Genomic DNA, 15,181 nt, shown 5'->3' with positions numbered 1-15,181 from the left:
TACTAATAAATAATCCATTCATTAGAGTTCATTTATAAGGAAAATAATTAACATAACATCCATATTAAATAACAAAGAAAATAAACACGCTTATTATATATATAGAAAAGATATAAATACAATAATCGTGTAATTAATGTTTGATAACACAAAACTATCTATAAATTACGTGGCAATATTTAAAATAGTTGCATCACTTTATACCCATTATTGGCTGTCCGCCACCATACTTTCTTCCCATATCCCGATCAATTAAAGATGAAGGCAGTACATGTTTTCTTGTGGTGGCAATGGCGGTGCTTTTCTTGGCGGAAGTGCAAGTGACGGAAGCGGTTAATTGTGATGTGAACGTTTTGCTCGGTGCATGTAAAGATAACTTATGACATGGATCAATGCCATCGGAAAGTTGTTGTACCATATTAGGGGAACAAGAGCAATGCATATGTGGTTATCCAGAAAGAAACGATTGGCCAGGGCTTGACAAAACTTGCGGTTTCTGTCATGTTCCCACGCCACTTTGTTGAACTAAGATGTGTTTGTTGTTCCAAATGCAATGAGTTACTATTAAATGAATGTAATTTGAATGTTTAATTCAAAATAAATTGCAACTACTTTCTTTTCCATTTAGATTTTAATATATATCAATTCGACATTGGTAACTTAGCCTGCTTGACACCGTCACGACCGTCACCACCCACCGATCTAAATATATTTTTATACCCGATATTTTATCTATTTCTTTCTTATAATTACAATCATACATTCGTCTCTCTTCTTTTACGTTCATCATCCACCCCTATTTTCCACAAGCATTGAATCACATAAACCAACAATCTTCGAAAAATAGATACTACATTAATCTGATATATTAGATAACTAGTTGAAAACTACATTATTAGCATGCATGCAATAGAGTTAACTAGTCATCTTTTTTCGTTAAGTACTTGATTATATGTCATATATGATTTTAAAATTACTATTAGATTTATATTTTATATTTTCTATTAAAGAGAAATAGAAGATCATGGACACATATATAAACTTTTTTTTAGGTTTGTACGTTTAAATTATTCTAATAAATAATCCATTTACTAGAGATTATTTTTAAGGAAAAGAAATAACTTATTACTCAAGGTAAATAACAAAGAAAATAAACACAGTAACGATATATGAAAGATATAAATATAATAATCGTGTAATTAACGTTTGATAACCTGTAACATTCATTACTTTTCAAACCCGAAAACCCGACCCATCCATAATTTTCGGTTTTTTTTATCAATTATTTTAAATAAATAAATATATATATATATATATATATATATAATTTTCGTTTCATGATATTCTCGATGATTCACGTTTATCGATTGTTCATTTTCTATACGCTTTTTTCAACTATCAAAACACCGGGATTCAAAGTTTGTATTTAAACGATCCTCAAATTAAGCGAGTATATTATGAAAATTATCCAAGCACATAAACTTTTGTTACATTTTTAATGCATCTCAAAGTCCTAAGGGTTATGATGTAAGTATAATTCAAATTCTATTTTTTTAAAGATACCTAAAACTTCAGGGGGTGGTCATGTTAAAATATCCTCAGCCCTCCCCACCTCTCGTAATTCCGGCCACCGTCCGGCCAGCCGTGAACTTTTCCGGTGAACCATTAAACCTATTATAACATCTGTTAAACTTCAATTAACATCTCGTAACGAATTTAGACTAAGCCAGCAACCGTAATCAACGGCAAATAACTCGTTACAACATCGAATTTTGGGTTAATTAAACCCATGTAACCTCTGGTAATATATGTATTAAAACATGTAGATAAATTAACACCTTTAAACTTGTTGTAGCTTGTATTAGGCTTTTGAAATATTGAATTCAAGGCCTAAAATTGATCAATTAGAAAATATCTACGTAAAAAAAACTAATATATATACAAAAATATAATTCGACCAACTCACAAGCTCACGAGTCGGTTTCAAGCAAGCTTTCCAAGCGAGTTTCAAGTGAGCCACGACTTTCTGAACACCCCTACTTTTCTTTATGGACCGATGACCTGCAAACATCATAATCTTTTGAATATAAAATGTGTATTGTAATCCGTACTTAACTTTGTTTCATGGGTGTGTGTAACCGAAAATCATTTCATCACAAGTCTAGCATTTAAAATTTTTAATTGAGTTCTTACCGTAATTACTGCAATGCATTATAATTTTCTTCTAAAAATTTACGAAACCTGCCATTGGCAAAATATTTAATGATTCAAATAACACAATAATTTTAAAAACCTTAATTACCCAATCTTTTGAACATAAGTTGACTTAGTGACCAATTCCCATAACTCGGGAAGCACTTCTTTGATGTTGTGTATACTCTCTAAAGCATAGTCCACACTTTCCTTACGCACCGATGACCCAATCTGGTTGCAATCACAATAATAAAATTATAACACTATAAGATATTTCTTAATTAATGCTCAAACTAAATCAACTAACCAACACGGTGATAGATATTTCTTAATTAATGCTCACAACAAAATCAACTTGCCAATATGGTGATGAGGCCCGTGAGGTTTGTTGTTTGTACGTGCATACTGTCATCAAATAACAATAGAAGTACCAAAACAACTATATTTGTGTGTTTCAATATGATCACATTTGTCAATTTATAACTTCATTCGTGATAACGTACAAGTTTTATGAGGGTCCATTTATCCCATCTTAAAAGCCTGATGAAAAGCATTTTCTGAGTGTTTGCAAACAATTGGACTTGGTGGTAAACCAATGGATTCATTAGTATTAGAAGCATCAGTGGTCTGGCTTTTAGTGTTTTAAGGTCTTAAAACGTAAGACATTATCAAAGCAGTTCTCTAATCCAAGTCAGCCAAGAACTTCAACGGTCAGCCACGTTTCCTCGTTTGCATCTGAGAAAATCTATGCAATTAATAAAAATTAGGGATTTCAATACAAAAAGAATGTGATCAGTTAAGGAAAATTAAATTTTACCACTTTCCTTAAGGGCGAGCTATTTAAAAGACTTCTAAGAACAGGGTCGGCTTTCAGACATTCATAAGAGCATAGGACAATCTCCCATGGACAAATCTGTTAATAAACACCAATTTCATAATGTTAGAATTTGATAAAGAGTATTATCAACATATAAAAATCAAAGGTTTAAGAATATCATTTAAGTTTGATGCAAATTGCAAAATATAGTACAATTAATGATGTCATATATTAGTCTTACTTGGATGTTGTGGTACATGCTGCATGGCCAATTCAATAAACAGAAATTTTGAATAGGACTTTCTTTTAGTTGCTTGTAGATTGTGTTTTCGCATTATGTTGCTTTATTTGAGTTACCTAATGTTTTTTTGTAATTCAAATTTGTTTTTATTGCTCAGATAATCTTGTATTTACCAGTCCAAAAGTTTGCAGCCCCTTTGCAACTTGAATACCCGATTAACCCGAAACCTTTAAACTGAAACCGAAAAACCCGAACATATAGCCCGGTATTTGGTTTATTAAATATTATATTTCTGAAGCGGGAACAGCCCGACCTAATTCACCCAAAACCCGATAACTAACACGAAGAATACCCCCGCCATAAAAAACAGTAATCCCAAAATGAAGCCAGGAATGTAAACTGTATAGATTTGCTATTATGCTATACCACTTTCATTGAGATTCTTGAAGGCCACATAAATCCCAAGCCAAGCACGAGGGCAATAACATGTTGAACAAGAGGGATCAGCTTCTTCTAGCCTTCTTGAAAAGTAGAGCTTTATAGCTTAGAATAGCTGCATGTTACAAAAAAAAAAAAACAAATCAAAACAAAACAAACAGATTATCACCAAAACTATGTCTCCCGACTGCCATCTCCATTTTCGGTGCGTATGGATTTTCACACAGTATAATCACAAAGGGATGTTATACACAAAAACATGTAGAATAGAACAATTTTTAATTAGGAGGCTTTTGTTGTTACTTGAAACTTCTGGCGTGAGGATGAAATCGGAATCCGTCACTGTCGAATAACGGTTGCGGATAGTGGTAGGGTTATTGGATGAAGATGAAGTGGATTAGGTTTTTGAATGCTCTGGTTTTCAAAGACGGTTGAAACCTTGGAGGCGTTTACAGGTTTTGATGGAACGGAGATTATGATGGGGGAAGAAACCATCGCGTAACTGCATATTTTGATGGAGGCTGTAACCGTCGTATGCTTGATGGAGAAGTATGCCACTTGTCAGAAAAATAGAACGTGAAAATTAAAAGGTATTGACGCCTATCTAAAAAAAAGTTTGTTTTATTATAATAGTAGATAGTTGTTTTCGGGAATAAAATTAGAACGTTAAAACCAGAGCTTCATAGAATAATGATCCTCATATTAATGATAAGTTATTAGCTGACATGATATTTAATATTATAAACGTTAGTTTATATTTCATTAATTGTTAATCCGTTAAATATTAATTAATTCCTTAACATAATCAGTCTTCGAGATATAATTCCCATTTAAAACGTATATTATAATATCGTAACTCTCATACTAGTATTAAAATTATAACTTAAATAATAAACATAACTAAAACTTTGCTAAACTCAAATCTAATCTAACTACATATTAAAGCAACATGATTTTTCCACATGGTATCATTCTAGGACGTCCACATAAGATGCCACATGGATGCCATGTGAGCAGTTTCCTATTTTATCTTTGTAAAATTTTAAAAATTAATTATTGTGTTATACAAGTCTCGAACCCAAGGCCTTATGTTTCAAAATAAAGATACTTACCAACTTCATTTAAGTAGTTATTGTGTTAAATGTCTTGAATTATAATTGATATATTGTTAGTTCACTTATAACTAATGTATTGCATATAACAATTTTTTATTTTTATTATATTTTTCACCCGTGTGAAACACGGGCTCTACCTAGTATAATATTATATTATAAAATGCCATAAAATGCTAATAAAAATATATTAAAATCCCTTATTCTATTCATTGTTTTTCATCAATTCCGTTAGTTAGTCTTTAACTATTTGTATTTATTTATAGTTCGAGAAGTTCAATCGATTCGGATTCTTTAACGTATTTTCAATTGCTTCGGTTTCGTTATCATGCTTCCGTTTTTCATTGCAATCTTCGATTTCGAGGTGAGTTTCTCACCCCCTCCCCTTTTTAGCGCTTTTACATTTTGGGGGTAGCATATATATCTGAAAGACCCCGAATCCCGGGAGTCCTATTGTTGGTAATCATACAAGAAACTTATAAAAATTTAAAACCAACAAAAATTTCGTTTTATTTAAGACCGATTCGGAGTAAATAACAGCGGAATAATAAGTGCCAAGATTCCCAAAACTTAACAAATTTTTTTTAAAACTCAAGACAACCCATTTCATTTTAAAAACTAGTTCAGAGTATAAAATCAGCGGAAATTCCCAAGCACTAAAACATGTTCCCAAAAACCGGGAAATATGCCCAAAACCAAATTTAAATGCGTTAAATAATAACTTAAAAATAAACAGTCTTCATTATTAATTTCCCGACTAGCTATGCCTTCAACCGGCCGAGTAGTCTCAAGCACGTCCAAGCGGTAAGCATCCTCCTCTTAACCTGAAACTCACAGTAACATACACACAAAGTCAGCTTAAGCTGAGTGAGTTCAAAAGTTTTAATAAACATTATATAAATCATTCCAATGGTTTAAAATATAATATGGGATATGAGCAGTTAAGCCATAATAAACGATAAGTGGTCCTACTTATATATCTATATAATTATATCCCTAGGCATAACATCCAAGTAATAACATCAGGGTCGAGCACACGTATAACCCAAACACGTAACATTCCATCCACCGTATGCAAACACAAAGTAGGCATACGTAAACATCCTTAGTCGATAACGACTAATTAACATCGCCAATCATTGGCCATATAGTAACACGTGTATAAACATACGTATATATATTATTCCAAGATATATCATACTACAAGTAAGCCTATGGACCATAAGGTATCACATGTGTATACATACTTAAATATCATCACAATATATACCATAGTATAAGTGAGTCTATGCAAAATCATTTAAGCGGTTTATTAAGTAAAAACAGTTCGGTGTGTATGCTAGCCCAAAACTTGAAAAGAGTGAGAAGGGGCATCATGAACTCACGTGACACGAGGCACAAAGTCACCACGAGCTAGAGAACCCCTAAGTACTCCCACAACTCACACGCCTGTCGGATTATACACAATAATTACAAACGATACCGAAGGGACTCGTTTATCCTACGAGGCGTTCTAATATGATTCAAGTTACCTAAATCCCCGACCTCACCAAGTTCAATTATAACAGCCCCCGAGGCTTTGTTTATACCAAAACGACCCTTAGACACTCCCAAGAATAAAGAATTCCCAAATTACCTCCCGGAAGTGCTAGGTGAGACGAAAATGCACGTTTATGAGTTGTTTAAGCACTTAACATCCAACTCAGCCCCGTGTGGACCAAATTTGATAAAATCACAGCCTACTAGCCCACACGACACTACACGAGTTGGATGGGTCGGTAACTCGCAAGCACAACGCACTAACTATCAAATAAACGTGAATTCGCGTTGTACCAACCCATTTGAGTAACCGACAACCAATTCAGCTCCAATACTTAATATTCCAACAGCCCGAATATCAAACTGAAGCTACCCGAACTAAATTGGTTGTTAATTACTTCACACCTCGCGTTAAACGCAACATTTCACTATTCTAGACAACCAAATACTAGCTTTCAATCTACCACTAGTTGACCAATCAAACGAACACCAAAGCACATGATTTTAAAGTATGTTATATTTGACATACCTAATAAATTTATGGAGCAAGAACCTCAATCAAAACAGCCCCGAAAGTTCTCAAAAGGACAGCCACCCGATAAGCCTAAAACGAACTTATCGATCAATACGAGTATAAAATGCAGATTTTAGCATGTGAGGATGCATTTTATTACATAGGAAAACCATAGAAATAAATTATGAAATTTTTACCAGAGTTTAATAAATGTCTTAGGCTTTCAAAAATATTTTTTTTATATTTTTATAATGCACACAAAAATCATAAAAATTCCTCCAACACAGAAAGGTACGTGCAGCTATTTCAGTGCGCAACAAAATGGTTTTAATTTTATAAAAATCATTACCAAACAAAATTAAACGATTCCAATTGGGTTTGATTCCTAACTCAAAATATTAAGTTCCAGAAGTAGAACCAACCAATTTGGACTTGTTGAAAAAGAGTTATGATGTCGGGAAGACAGACCAGAATCCGTCATCCCGCATCAGCTTTGACACTCGATCTTATAAAATCATAAAAAGCATTCAAATCTCGTCCAAAAATTACATATTATACCTTTTTGGAAACTAGACTCAAAGTGAACATCACAGAAACAAGAATCAATCAAAAACAATAAATTTTCATCCAGTTACAGACCGAGAAATAAACGATTACGAATCTGTCAGCAACTGTTTTAATCAAAATTCAAACCCTAACATGCTCAACAAAGTGTTTAATGGTGAGAAAGACTTGTATTAGGGTAGGACCGACCTTGAATTAGATTCGGGATGGCTGGAACTTGGCTGGAGCTGCACGAAAATCGATAAGGGAGGCTGGTGAGAGGCGTCGATCAGAACTAGGAGGAAGGAGAAGGAGTTTTAGGGTTTATGTTATGAAACTAAAACTTACACTCTAGTCCCTTGAAGTTGGAAATTGTGATAACTTGGGTGAAAGGTTAGGAAATTAATAAGCGAGAACGATCAGGAGGTCCCTGAAGATGACAGAACAAATCCCGATTGGAAATACAAACTTACAAGGCATACGCCCTTTTACGAAAATTCACGGATGTTACAATATCTTATGTACTCTATGGTTTATCGAGTCATTTACAAACTGTGATTCAAATCATGGACTTGTGTGTTTACGTGCTTACTTGCTTACGTGCATTGATTTCAATTTCAAGTGGTTGCCTCAATAAGTATGATCATACGCCCCCCCCCCCCCCCCGCGCCTTTCACTCAGGACATTCACTCAGGACCATTTTGTTATGAGTGGAAAAGGGTATCTAAGTACGTTGGTTGTTACCGACTGGAAAGGACATTGCATGCGAAGTAGTTATAATTTTCACAAGTTTCATGGAATTGCATGATTTTTATGTACTTACCAACTATTCAGTAAGTTGACCGTATTATATATATATGCTACAGGTACCATTAGTAGAAGATGACGCACGGAGAAGACACTAAACTTGGGTTACTTAAACAAAAGGATAAAGTGTTTATTGTATTTATATTTTCCTTATATTCCTTATTGCAAACTTGTGTACTTAACTCGTTAATGAATTAATGATAATATTGTCACTTAATAGTGTCACTTGTGTTTTGACAATCTGTACGTCACACTCGGGTGTTTCCGCTTTAACTGGGGTGTTACATAACCCAAAACTATCTATCATTTGTGTGACAAACTTCAAATGTAACACCCCGGCTAAAGCGGAAACGCCCGCGTATGACGTATAGATTATTCAAAACACATGTGACACTATTAAGTAACAATGTTATCATTATTTAATTTACAAATCAAGTACACAATTTTGCTGTAAGGAATACAAGGAAAATATAAATACAATAAACATTGTGTCCTTTTGTTTACGTAGCCTAAGTCTAGTGTCTTCTCTTTGTGTCATCTTCTACTAACAGTACATGTAGCATATATATAAAATATGGTCAACTAATTGAATAGTTGGTGAGTTCACACAAGTTTTATATAAGTACATAAAAATCATGCAATTCCATGAAACTTGTGAAAATTATAACTACTCGCATGCAATATCCTTTCCAGTCGATAACAACCAACGTACTCGAATAATGAGGCACTTTTCTACTCGATACAATGGACATGAGTGCAAAGGGGAGCGTATGATCATACTTATTGAGGCAACCACTTGAAATTGAAATCAATGCACGTAAACAAGTAAGAAATTAAGCACACAAGTCCATGATACGAATCGAAGTTTTGTAAATGACACAATAAACCATTGAGTAGATAGGATATATATGGTACCCCAAAATGTATAAAACCATTGAATAGATAGGATATATCAAAAAAACCGGTGGGCTGATGACGGGGGGTGGGACTGGGTAAATGATTATTTTAATATTATATTTTAAATTTCAGATTGATTACACAATTGGTCCTTCAACTTTGATGATATATTAAAAATCTAAATTAAATTAAAGTTTACAATTTGAACCTCGATCTTTGAAATGTTATATAAACTTGTTAAAAGTATTTATATTTGAATTATTTTCGTATTACCCGATAGTTTGCGAATCGATTAATTTTAATGAACTTTAAACCTCGGCGTTTCGTTATTTGAACAAATTGAATAGAAAACAAACGAATAACATACTTTAAATAATCGGGAATATTATATAATAATAAATGATAATACGTCGAAACGAAACTTGAGAATATAATAATATATATTTACATATATTCTTTATAAACAAAAACCAAAAATTCGAAATGAGTCGGATTTTTTGGTTTCAAAAATAACGAATGTTACATCAAAGTATGTGCATCACTTTATATCCAATATCAGTTATCCACCACCATCCTTTCTTCACATGTCCTGATCAACTAAAGATGAAGGCAGTGCATGGTGTTCTTATGGTGGCATTGGCGATGCTTCTCTTGTCGGAAGCGCAAGTGACGGAAGCAATAAATTGTGATGTGAACGTTTACTCAGTGCATGTGAAGATAACTTACGACATGGAGCAGTGCTATAGGATAGTTGTACTATATTAGGGGAACACGAGCATTGCATATGTGGTTACTTGGAAAGAAAAGATTGGTCATGACTTGACAAGATTTGTGGTTTTCATCATGTTCCCATGCCACTTTGTTGAACTAAGAGGCATTTGCAATGTATTGAAGATCAGATCGGACCTGTCTGACCTAGATTCGGTTCACTAATCTGTCCAGTTCTATGTAATTCGCTAGGCTCTCAGAAAATCGGCCGATTCGATGCGGTTTGTCGGTCTAACCGGTAAACCAGACCGGTTGATCCGGTTACTATTAATTATTTTTTTAAATCTTTTTTTAACCTAAACTGTCATTTTTAAGGCAGAAGTTGTTCGGCCTGTCCGATCGGTTTGAGAGGTCAAACTGGTTGCCAGTTCGGTTCGTTATTGATCCGGTTATAAAAACATTAGGCATTTGTTGTTCCAAATGTAATGATTTTCTATCAGATGAATATTATTTTAATGGTTAATTAATAGAAATTTCAACTACATTTTTTGCATTTATTTTTTAATATATAAGTATATGAAGTATGTTAATTTGGAATCGGTAATGATGAAGTATACCAAGGACATACAATCCTTAGATGTTTGAACTTAATGTTTTGAAATGTCTTACATAGGGCTGTAAACGAACCGAACGAACACGAACAAGACCTTGTTCATATTCGTTTGTTAAGAAAATAATGTGTTCGCGAACGGTTCACGAACACTTACCAAACGAGATTTTATGTTCGTGTTTGTTTATTAAGGAAGTTAAAATGTTCACGAACGGTTCACGAACACAAACGAACAAAAATAAAATCGGCAGAGCCTAGAGATTGAGACCGATATATTCATCAATGTGAATATTGGAAACCTGCAAACGAATCGAATGAACACAAACAAGGGCATGTTCATGTTCGTTCATTTAACTTTAAAAGAACACTGACACTTAATCGAACTAATATTTATGTTAATGTTCGTTTATTTAAAATGGATATTTGTGTTCGTTTGTTTAAAATCTAAACGAAAATAATTGAACAAAAATAAAATGAACATGCATGAACAAATATAAATGAACACAAATATAAACAAACTTAAATGAACACAAATATAAATGAACTTAAATGAACACAAATTAACAAATATAAAACCTTTAAGCAAATGACCTATCCAGATAATATTTAATTATTTTCTATTAATACATAAGCGAACATAAATAAACAGACATAAACGAACGTTCATGAACATAAATAAACGAACGGAACATGTGTTCATGTTCGTTCGTACGTTCATGAACATAAATGAACGAACGGAACATGTGTTCATGTTCGTTCGTTTAATTAAACGAACACAAATTTTTGTTCATGTTCGTTCGTTTATTAAATAAACGAACATAAACGAATTTCCCGCCGAACGGTTCACGAATAGTTCACCGAACGTTCGGTTCGTTTACAGCTCACAACAATTTCTTTAAAACAGTGATATTTTTTATTATGTGATATTTAAGTGTAAATTATTAAATTTTAAAATGATATTAAAAAATAAATAATTTGTCACAACAAATAATTTTATTATAATAAATAAATATAGAAATGATAATGTGGAAAATAAAATGATTTCTTTGAAATAGATAAATTGTCATGTCATTTTTGTTGGACTTTAATTGAATCAAGCAACATACATATATTGTAGGATTTGGGCCAATTCTCGACCTTGACTCTTTCTTTGTATTTTTAATCAAGAACTCAAACCAAAATACATGGCCCTACATCATCTTTTTATACTAGATAAAATTAGAAAAACAAACTCATACTTTTAAACTCAAATACTTATTTTTAAATTAACAAAACTATTTATAATAGTTATCTATTCTGCCATTTATCTCAGTCTAATAGAATCTCATGTATATCAAGATTGTATGCAACATTCTTCCTTTAATCTTGATTTGTACCTCTTGTATGCTACTCTCTAAGTACTTAGTTGTATTTGATTCATAGAATTCATCGTAAATAGAATTATTTTAATTCAAAAATGTGTTTGATTGGTTAACGAATGAATTTGAATTGTATCATGGGTCAATGAAATTTAACATTCCACTAATATATTGAAAGATTCCACTAAAGGCCTCATGGTCCTCAATAGCAAACCATGAAATGGAAACATCACACTGTTAGCCATCACGATTCCAAGACCATCATCGATGAGTTTCTAAACTACTAGTGATCAAACTCTCGATTGCCTTATTCGATGAAAAAAACCAAGAAGAGGCCAACAAACATTTACAGGAAGAAATTCTCATCAATGTTGACTTCTCAAGAATGTTAAAATCTAATAAACTTTGAACAACTAAAACAGGTAATGTTACCAAAGGTCAAATTTATATGATGACCTCTAGATATTTGAGATATTAACAAATAGAGATTCTTTAAAAATAAATATGGTGCTCATAATTTTTACTAAAATGAGTTTGTCTAGATTATATGGTTTTAGATTTAGAGTTTTCTCTTATCTTATTTGGTTGTTTTAATTGTTTGTTTAATTTACGCTAGAGAAATCATGTAATTCATTCAAATCACTAATGAGTACTAAACAAACCGTGTTCATTGAAATTGAATAGTCAGCCCCATCTATTCAGATATACTCTATTCAGGTGTTGTTTATTTTTTAAGAAAAAAACTGTCTGCAATATGATTTCATCTGATTTCATGTCTACAACTGAAGATGTGGTCTGAAGGTCTGCAATCTGAAAATATAATATTGTTTGTTTTATAAAGTTGATATCGTCTACATAAACTGATCTGTCCTCACCCATGCCCATCCTTTCTTCCCCGATGAACCTCCACCGCACCACCTTCAAAACCACCATCATCACCTTCACAAACCACCGCCATTACATCCACTACACACCATCACCCCCATTACCCTTTTCCACCATAACCCCAGCCCATTCCCTACACATCGGCTTTCGCCGGAAAAACCTTCATCATTTTTTTCTCCGACACCATCTTCGTCACTGGGCACCACGAGCACCATCAAATCCGTCACCAAGCACCTCGAGCACCACCATCACCTTCGTATACCACCAGCATTACCACTACTACACACCTCCACCCCTATTACTGCCACTATCGCACCACCACCCCTATTAACTTTGCCACCACAACCCCGGCCCATTCCCTACACATCGACTTTCGCCGGAAAACCTTCATTTTATCTTCGGCACCATCTTCTTCACCCGGCACTATGAGCACCACCAAATACGTCACCGAGCACCACCATCTCCGTCATCGAGCACCATCTCTGACAACTTCTTTATGGGGTTTAGGGTTTGTGGGTTTGAGATTATGATCATTGATTGAAATTGGAAATGGGTATTGGAATTTAAGGATGTGGTGATTTGTACCAGGGGTGTGAAGTGGAAAGAAGATGGGTGAAGAAGTTTGATATAAGCTTACTTCTTAAGACTATTAAAACACATTTCATATCCTTTTTATATATAAAAACAAACAGTCTTTAAAAGCTTATGTCTGCGCGCCCGCAGACATATGTCTCTTGCAGACCTTTTAATAAAAAACAAACGAAACCTCAATCTTGGTCTAACATAGGGCTACGTGTGACATTCGTCAATTTTCGATTCGTATTTGTATTTGTAAACCCGACCCGTTGGGTCGTTTGATTATTTTGTCATGATTATTAATAAAGAATTCCCGACATTTATGTTTAAATGTTCATTTATTTATTACTACGTTCCATTTCTTATGAAATCACGAGGCTTATCGATAACTGGCTTAAAACGCGTAAATAATCCAAAACCGAAAACCATATAAAGTTTAGAGTTAGAAAGGTAAAATTTGAAAACTTATATTAACTTAAAAATATATTAAGTGTCCATTTAAAACAGTTATAAATCTTTAGGGGCTAAACTGTAAAATATTCAAAATAAAATTAATAAAATAAATAAACCAAACCCTATCCCGTCCCCTTCCCCGTCGCGTTTTTCCGGTGGGCCTCCGACCGTCGGAATCTGGCGCCGGAGGTGACCGCCGGCCCCCCTAAACACACTTTTAACATAATTAAATATTATAAAATCAATTGCCATCGTTATAATATCTTAACCAACCCGTTAATCACATCAATCAACCCCTAATCTTGTCCGTAATGCTCGCCGGAAAATCCGAGTAATCAAATTAATGAGATAACCGCGTATACGCTTCTCCACCTAGTATAAATAGAAGCATAACCTCAAGCTAAACTTGCTCATTCCTCTTAATCCCCCTCTAATACACCGAGTTTCTGTAATTGGGAGTTTCTTCGTTAATTTTACGACGACCTTGATCTCGGCCAAATCAAAACATTATAAGGTAATTGATATATGGATTCTAATGACGTTTAACCTATAATCAAACCCCCTAAACTTAATTGGATAAACATGGAACGGATTATTCAATTGCAATCTAGGGTTCTTTTTGAAGAAGAAGAACCTGAAATATTATATATATACATATTTTATTAAGCCTTTAACGAATGTTGCATGTGGCTCAGTTGGTATTATCTGCGTGTTGTAAACCACCAGACCCGGGTTCGGGTCAATCCTTTTTGTTAATCTGTTCATTATTATTAATATTATTAATTAAAACTATTAAAAACTAATAATATATATATATATAATAGTAACCATGTTCATAACGAATATGAAGCCTAGCTCAGTTGGTTAAACACGAAGCTAATAACCTTCGGACCCGGGTTCAAAACCCGGGTCAGTCACATTTTTTTATATTATTTAATAACAGTTTATTAATAACTATTTTATCTTTTTAATCATTAAAAAAATCATAATGAATTTATAAAAAACCTTTTTAATTAAATAAAAATTATGTAAATTTATTATAAAATATATCTCACCATTTTACATGTAAAAATCAAATTTCTCGTTTTCTTAAGTCGTTATTAAAAATCGTTTAATAAACATAACATAAACTTTAAATTTCTAGAAATCATTTGGTCAACGCAATAATTATAATTATAACTTATAATCAATAGTTCAAGCTTTTTGAACATATAAACTTCGTTTTCTCGCCGTTAAAATACTTAAATCATATTAATAACCAAATTTCCGTTAAAACTTAAATGTTAATATTATAATTAAACAATACAAAAATAACATGAAATATTCAATAAAAATACAATCCCGTAAGGTTATCGATTGAGTCTTGTTTTTTGATCTATTTTAGTTGGTATTGATCACACTCTTCGGCTTTCGTGACGTATTCGGTTATTGCATTCTTCAACGCTTACAAGCCTCTTTTATTACCTTATTTATAAGGTGAGTTTTTCACC

At 33.2% G+C, this 15,181-nt stretch overlaps 1 pseudogene; it reads right to left on the bottom strand.

The window, feature by feature from the left end:
* Positions 1-2,198: 2,198 nt before the first annotated feature.
* LOC143533749 (uncharacterized) lies at positions 2,199-12,735 on the bottom strand (annotated as a pseudogene).
* Between the last annotated feature and the right edge of the window lie 2,446 nt (positions 12,736-15,181).

The sequence above is a fragment of the Bidens hawaiensis genome, unplaced genomic scaffold (assembly GCF_021521415.1).
Source record: "Bidens hawaiensis isolate Kalapana, Puna unplaced genomic scaffold, B.hawaiensis_p1.1 tig00000760_1, whole genome shotgun sequence".
Classification (NCBI taxonomy): Eukaryota; Viridiplantae; Streptophyta; class Magnoliopsida; order Asterales; family Asteraceae; genus Bidens; species Bidens hawaiensis.
The sequence above is the reverse complement of the archived record's forward strand: the minus strand, read 5'-3'. Positions and strand labels throughout refer to the sequence as shown.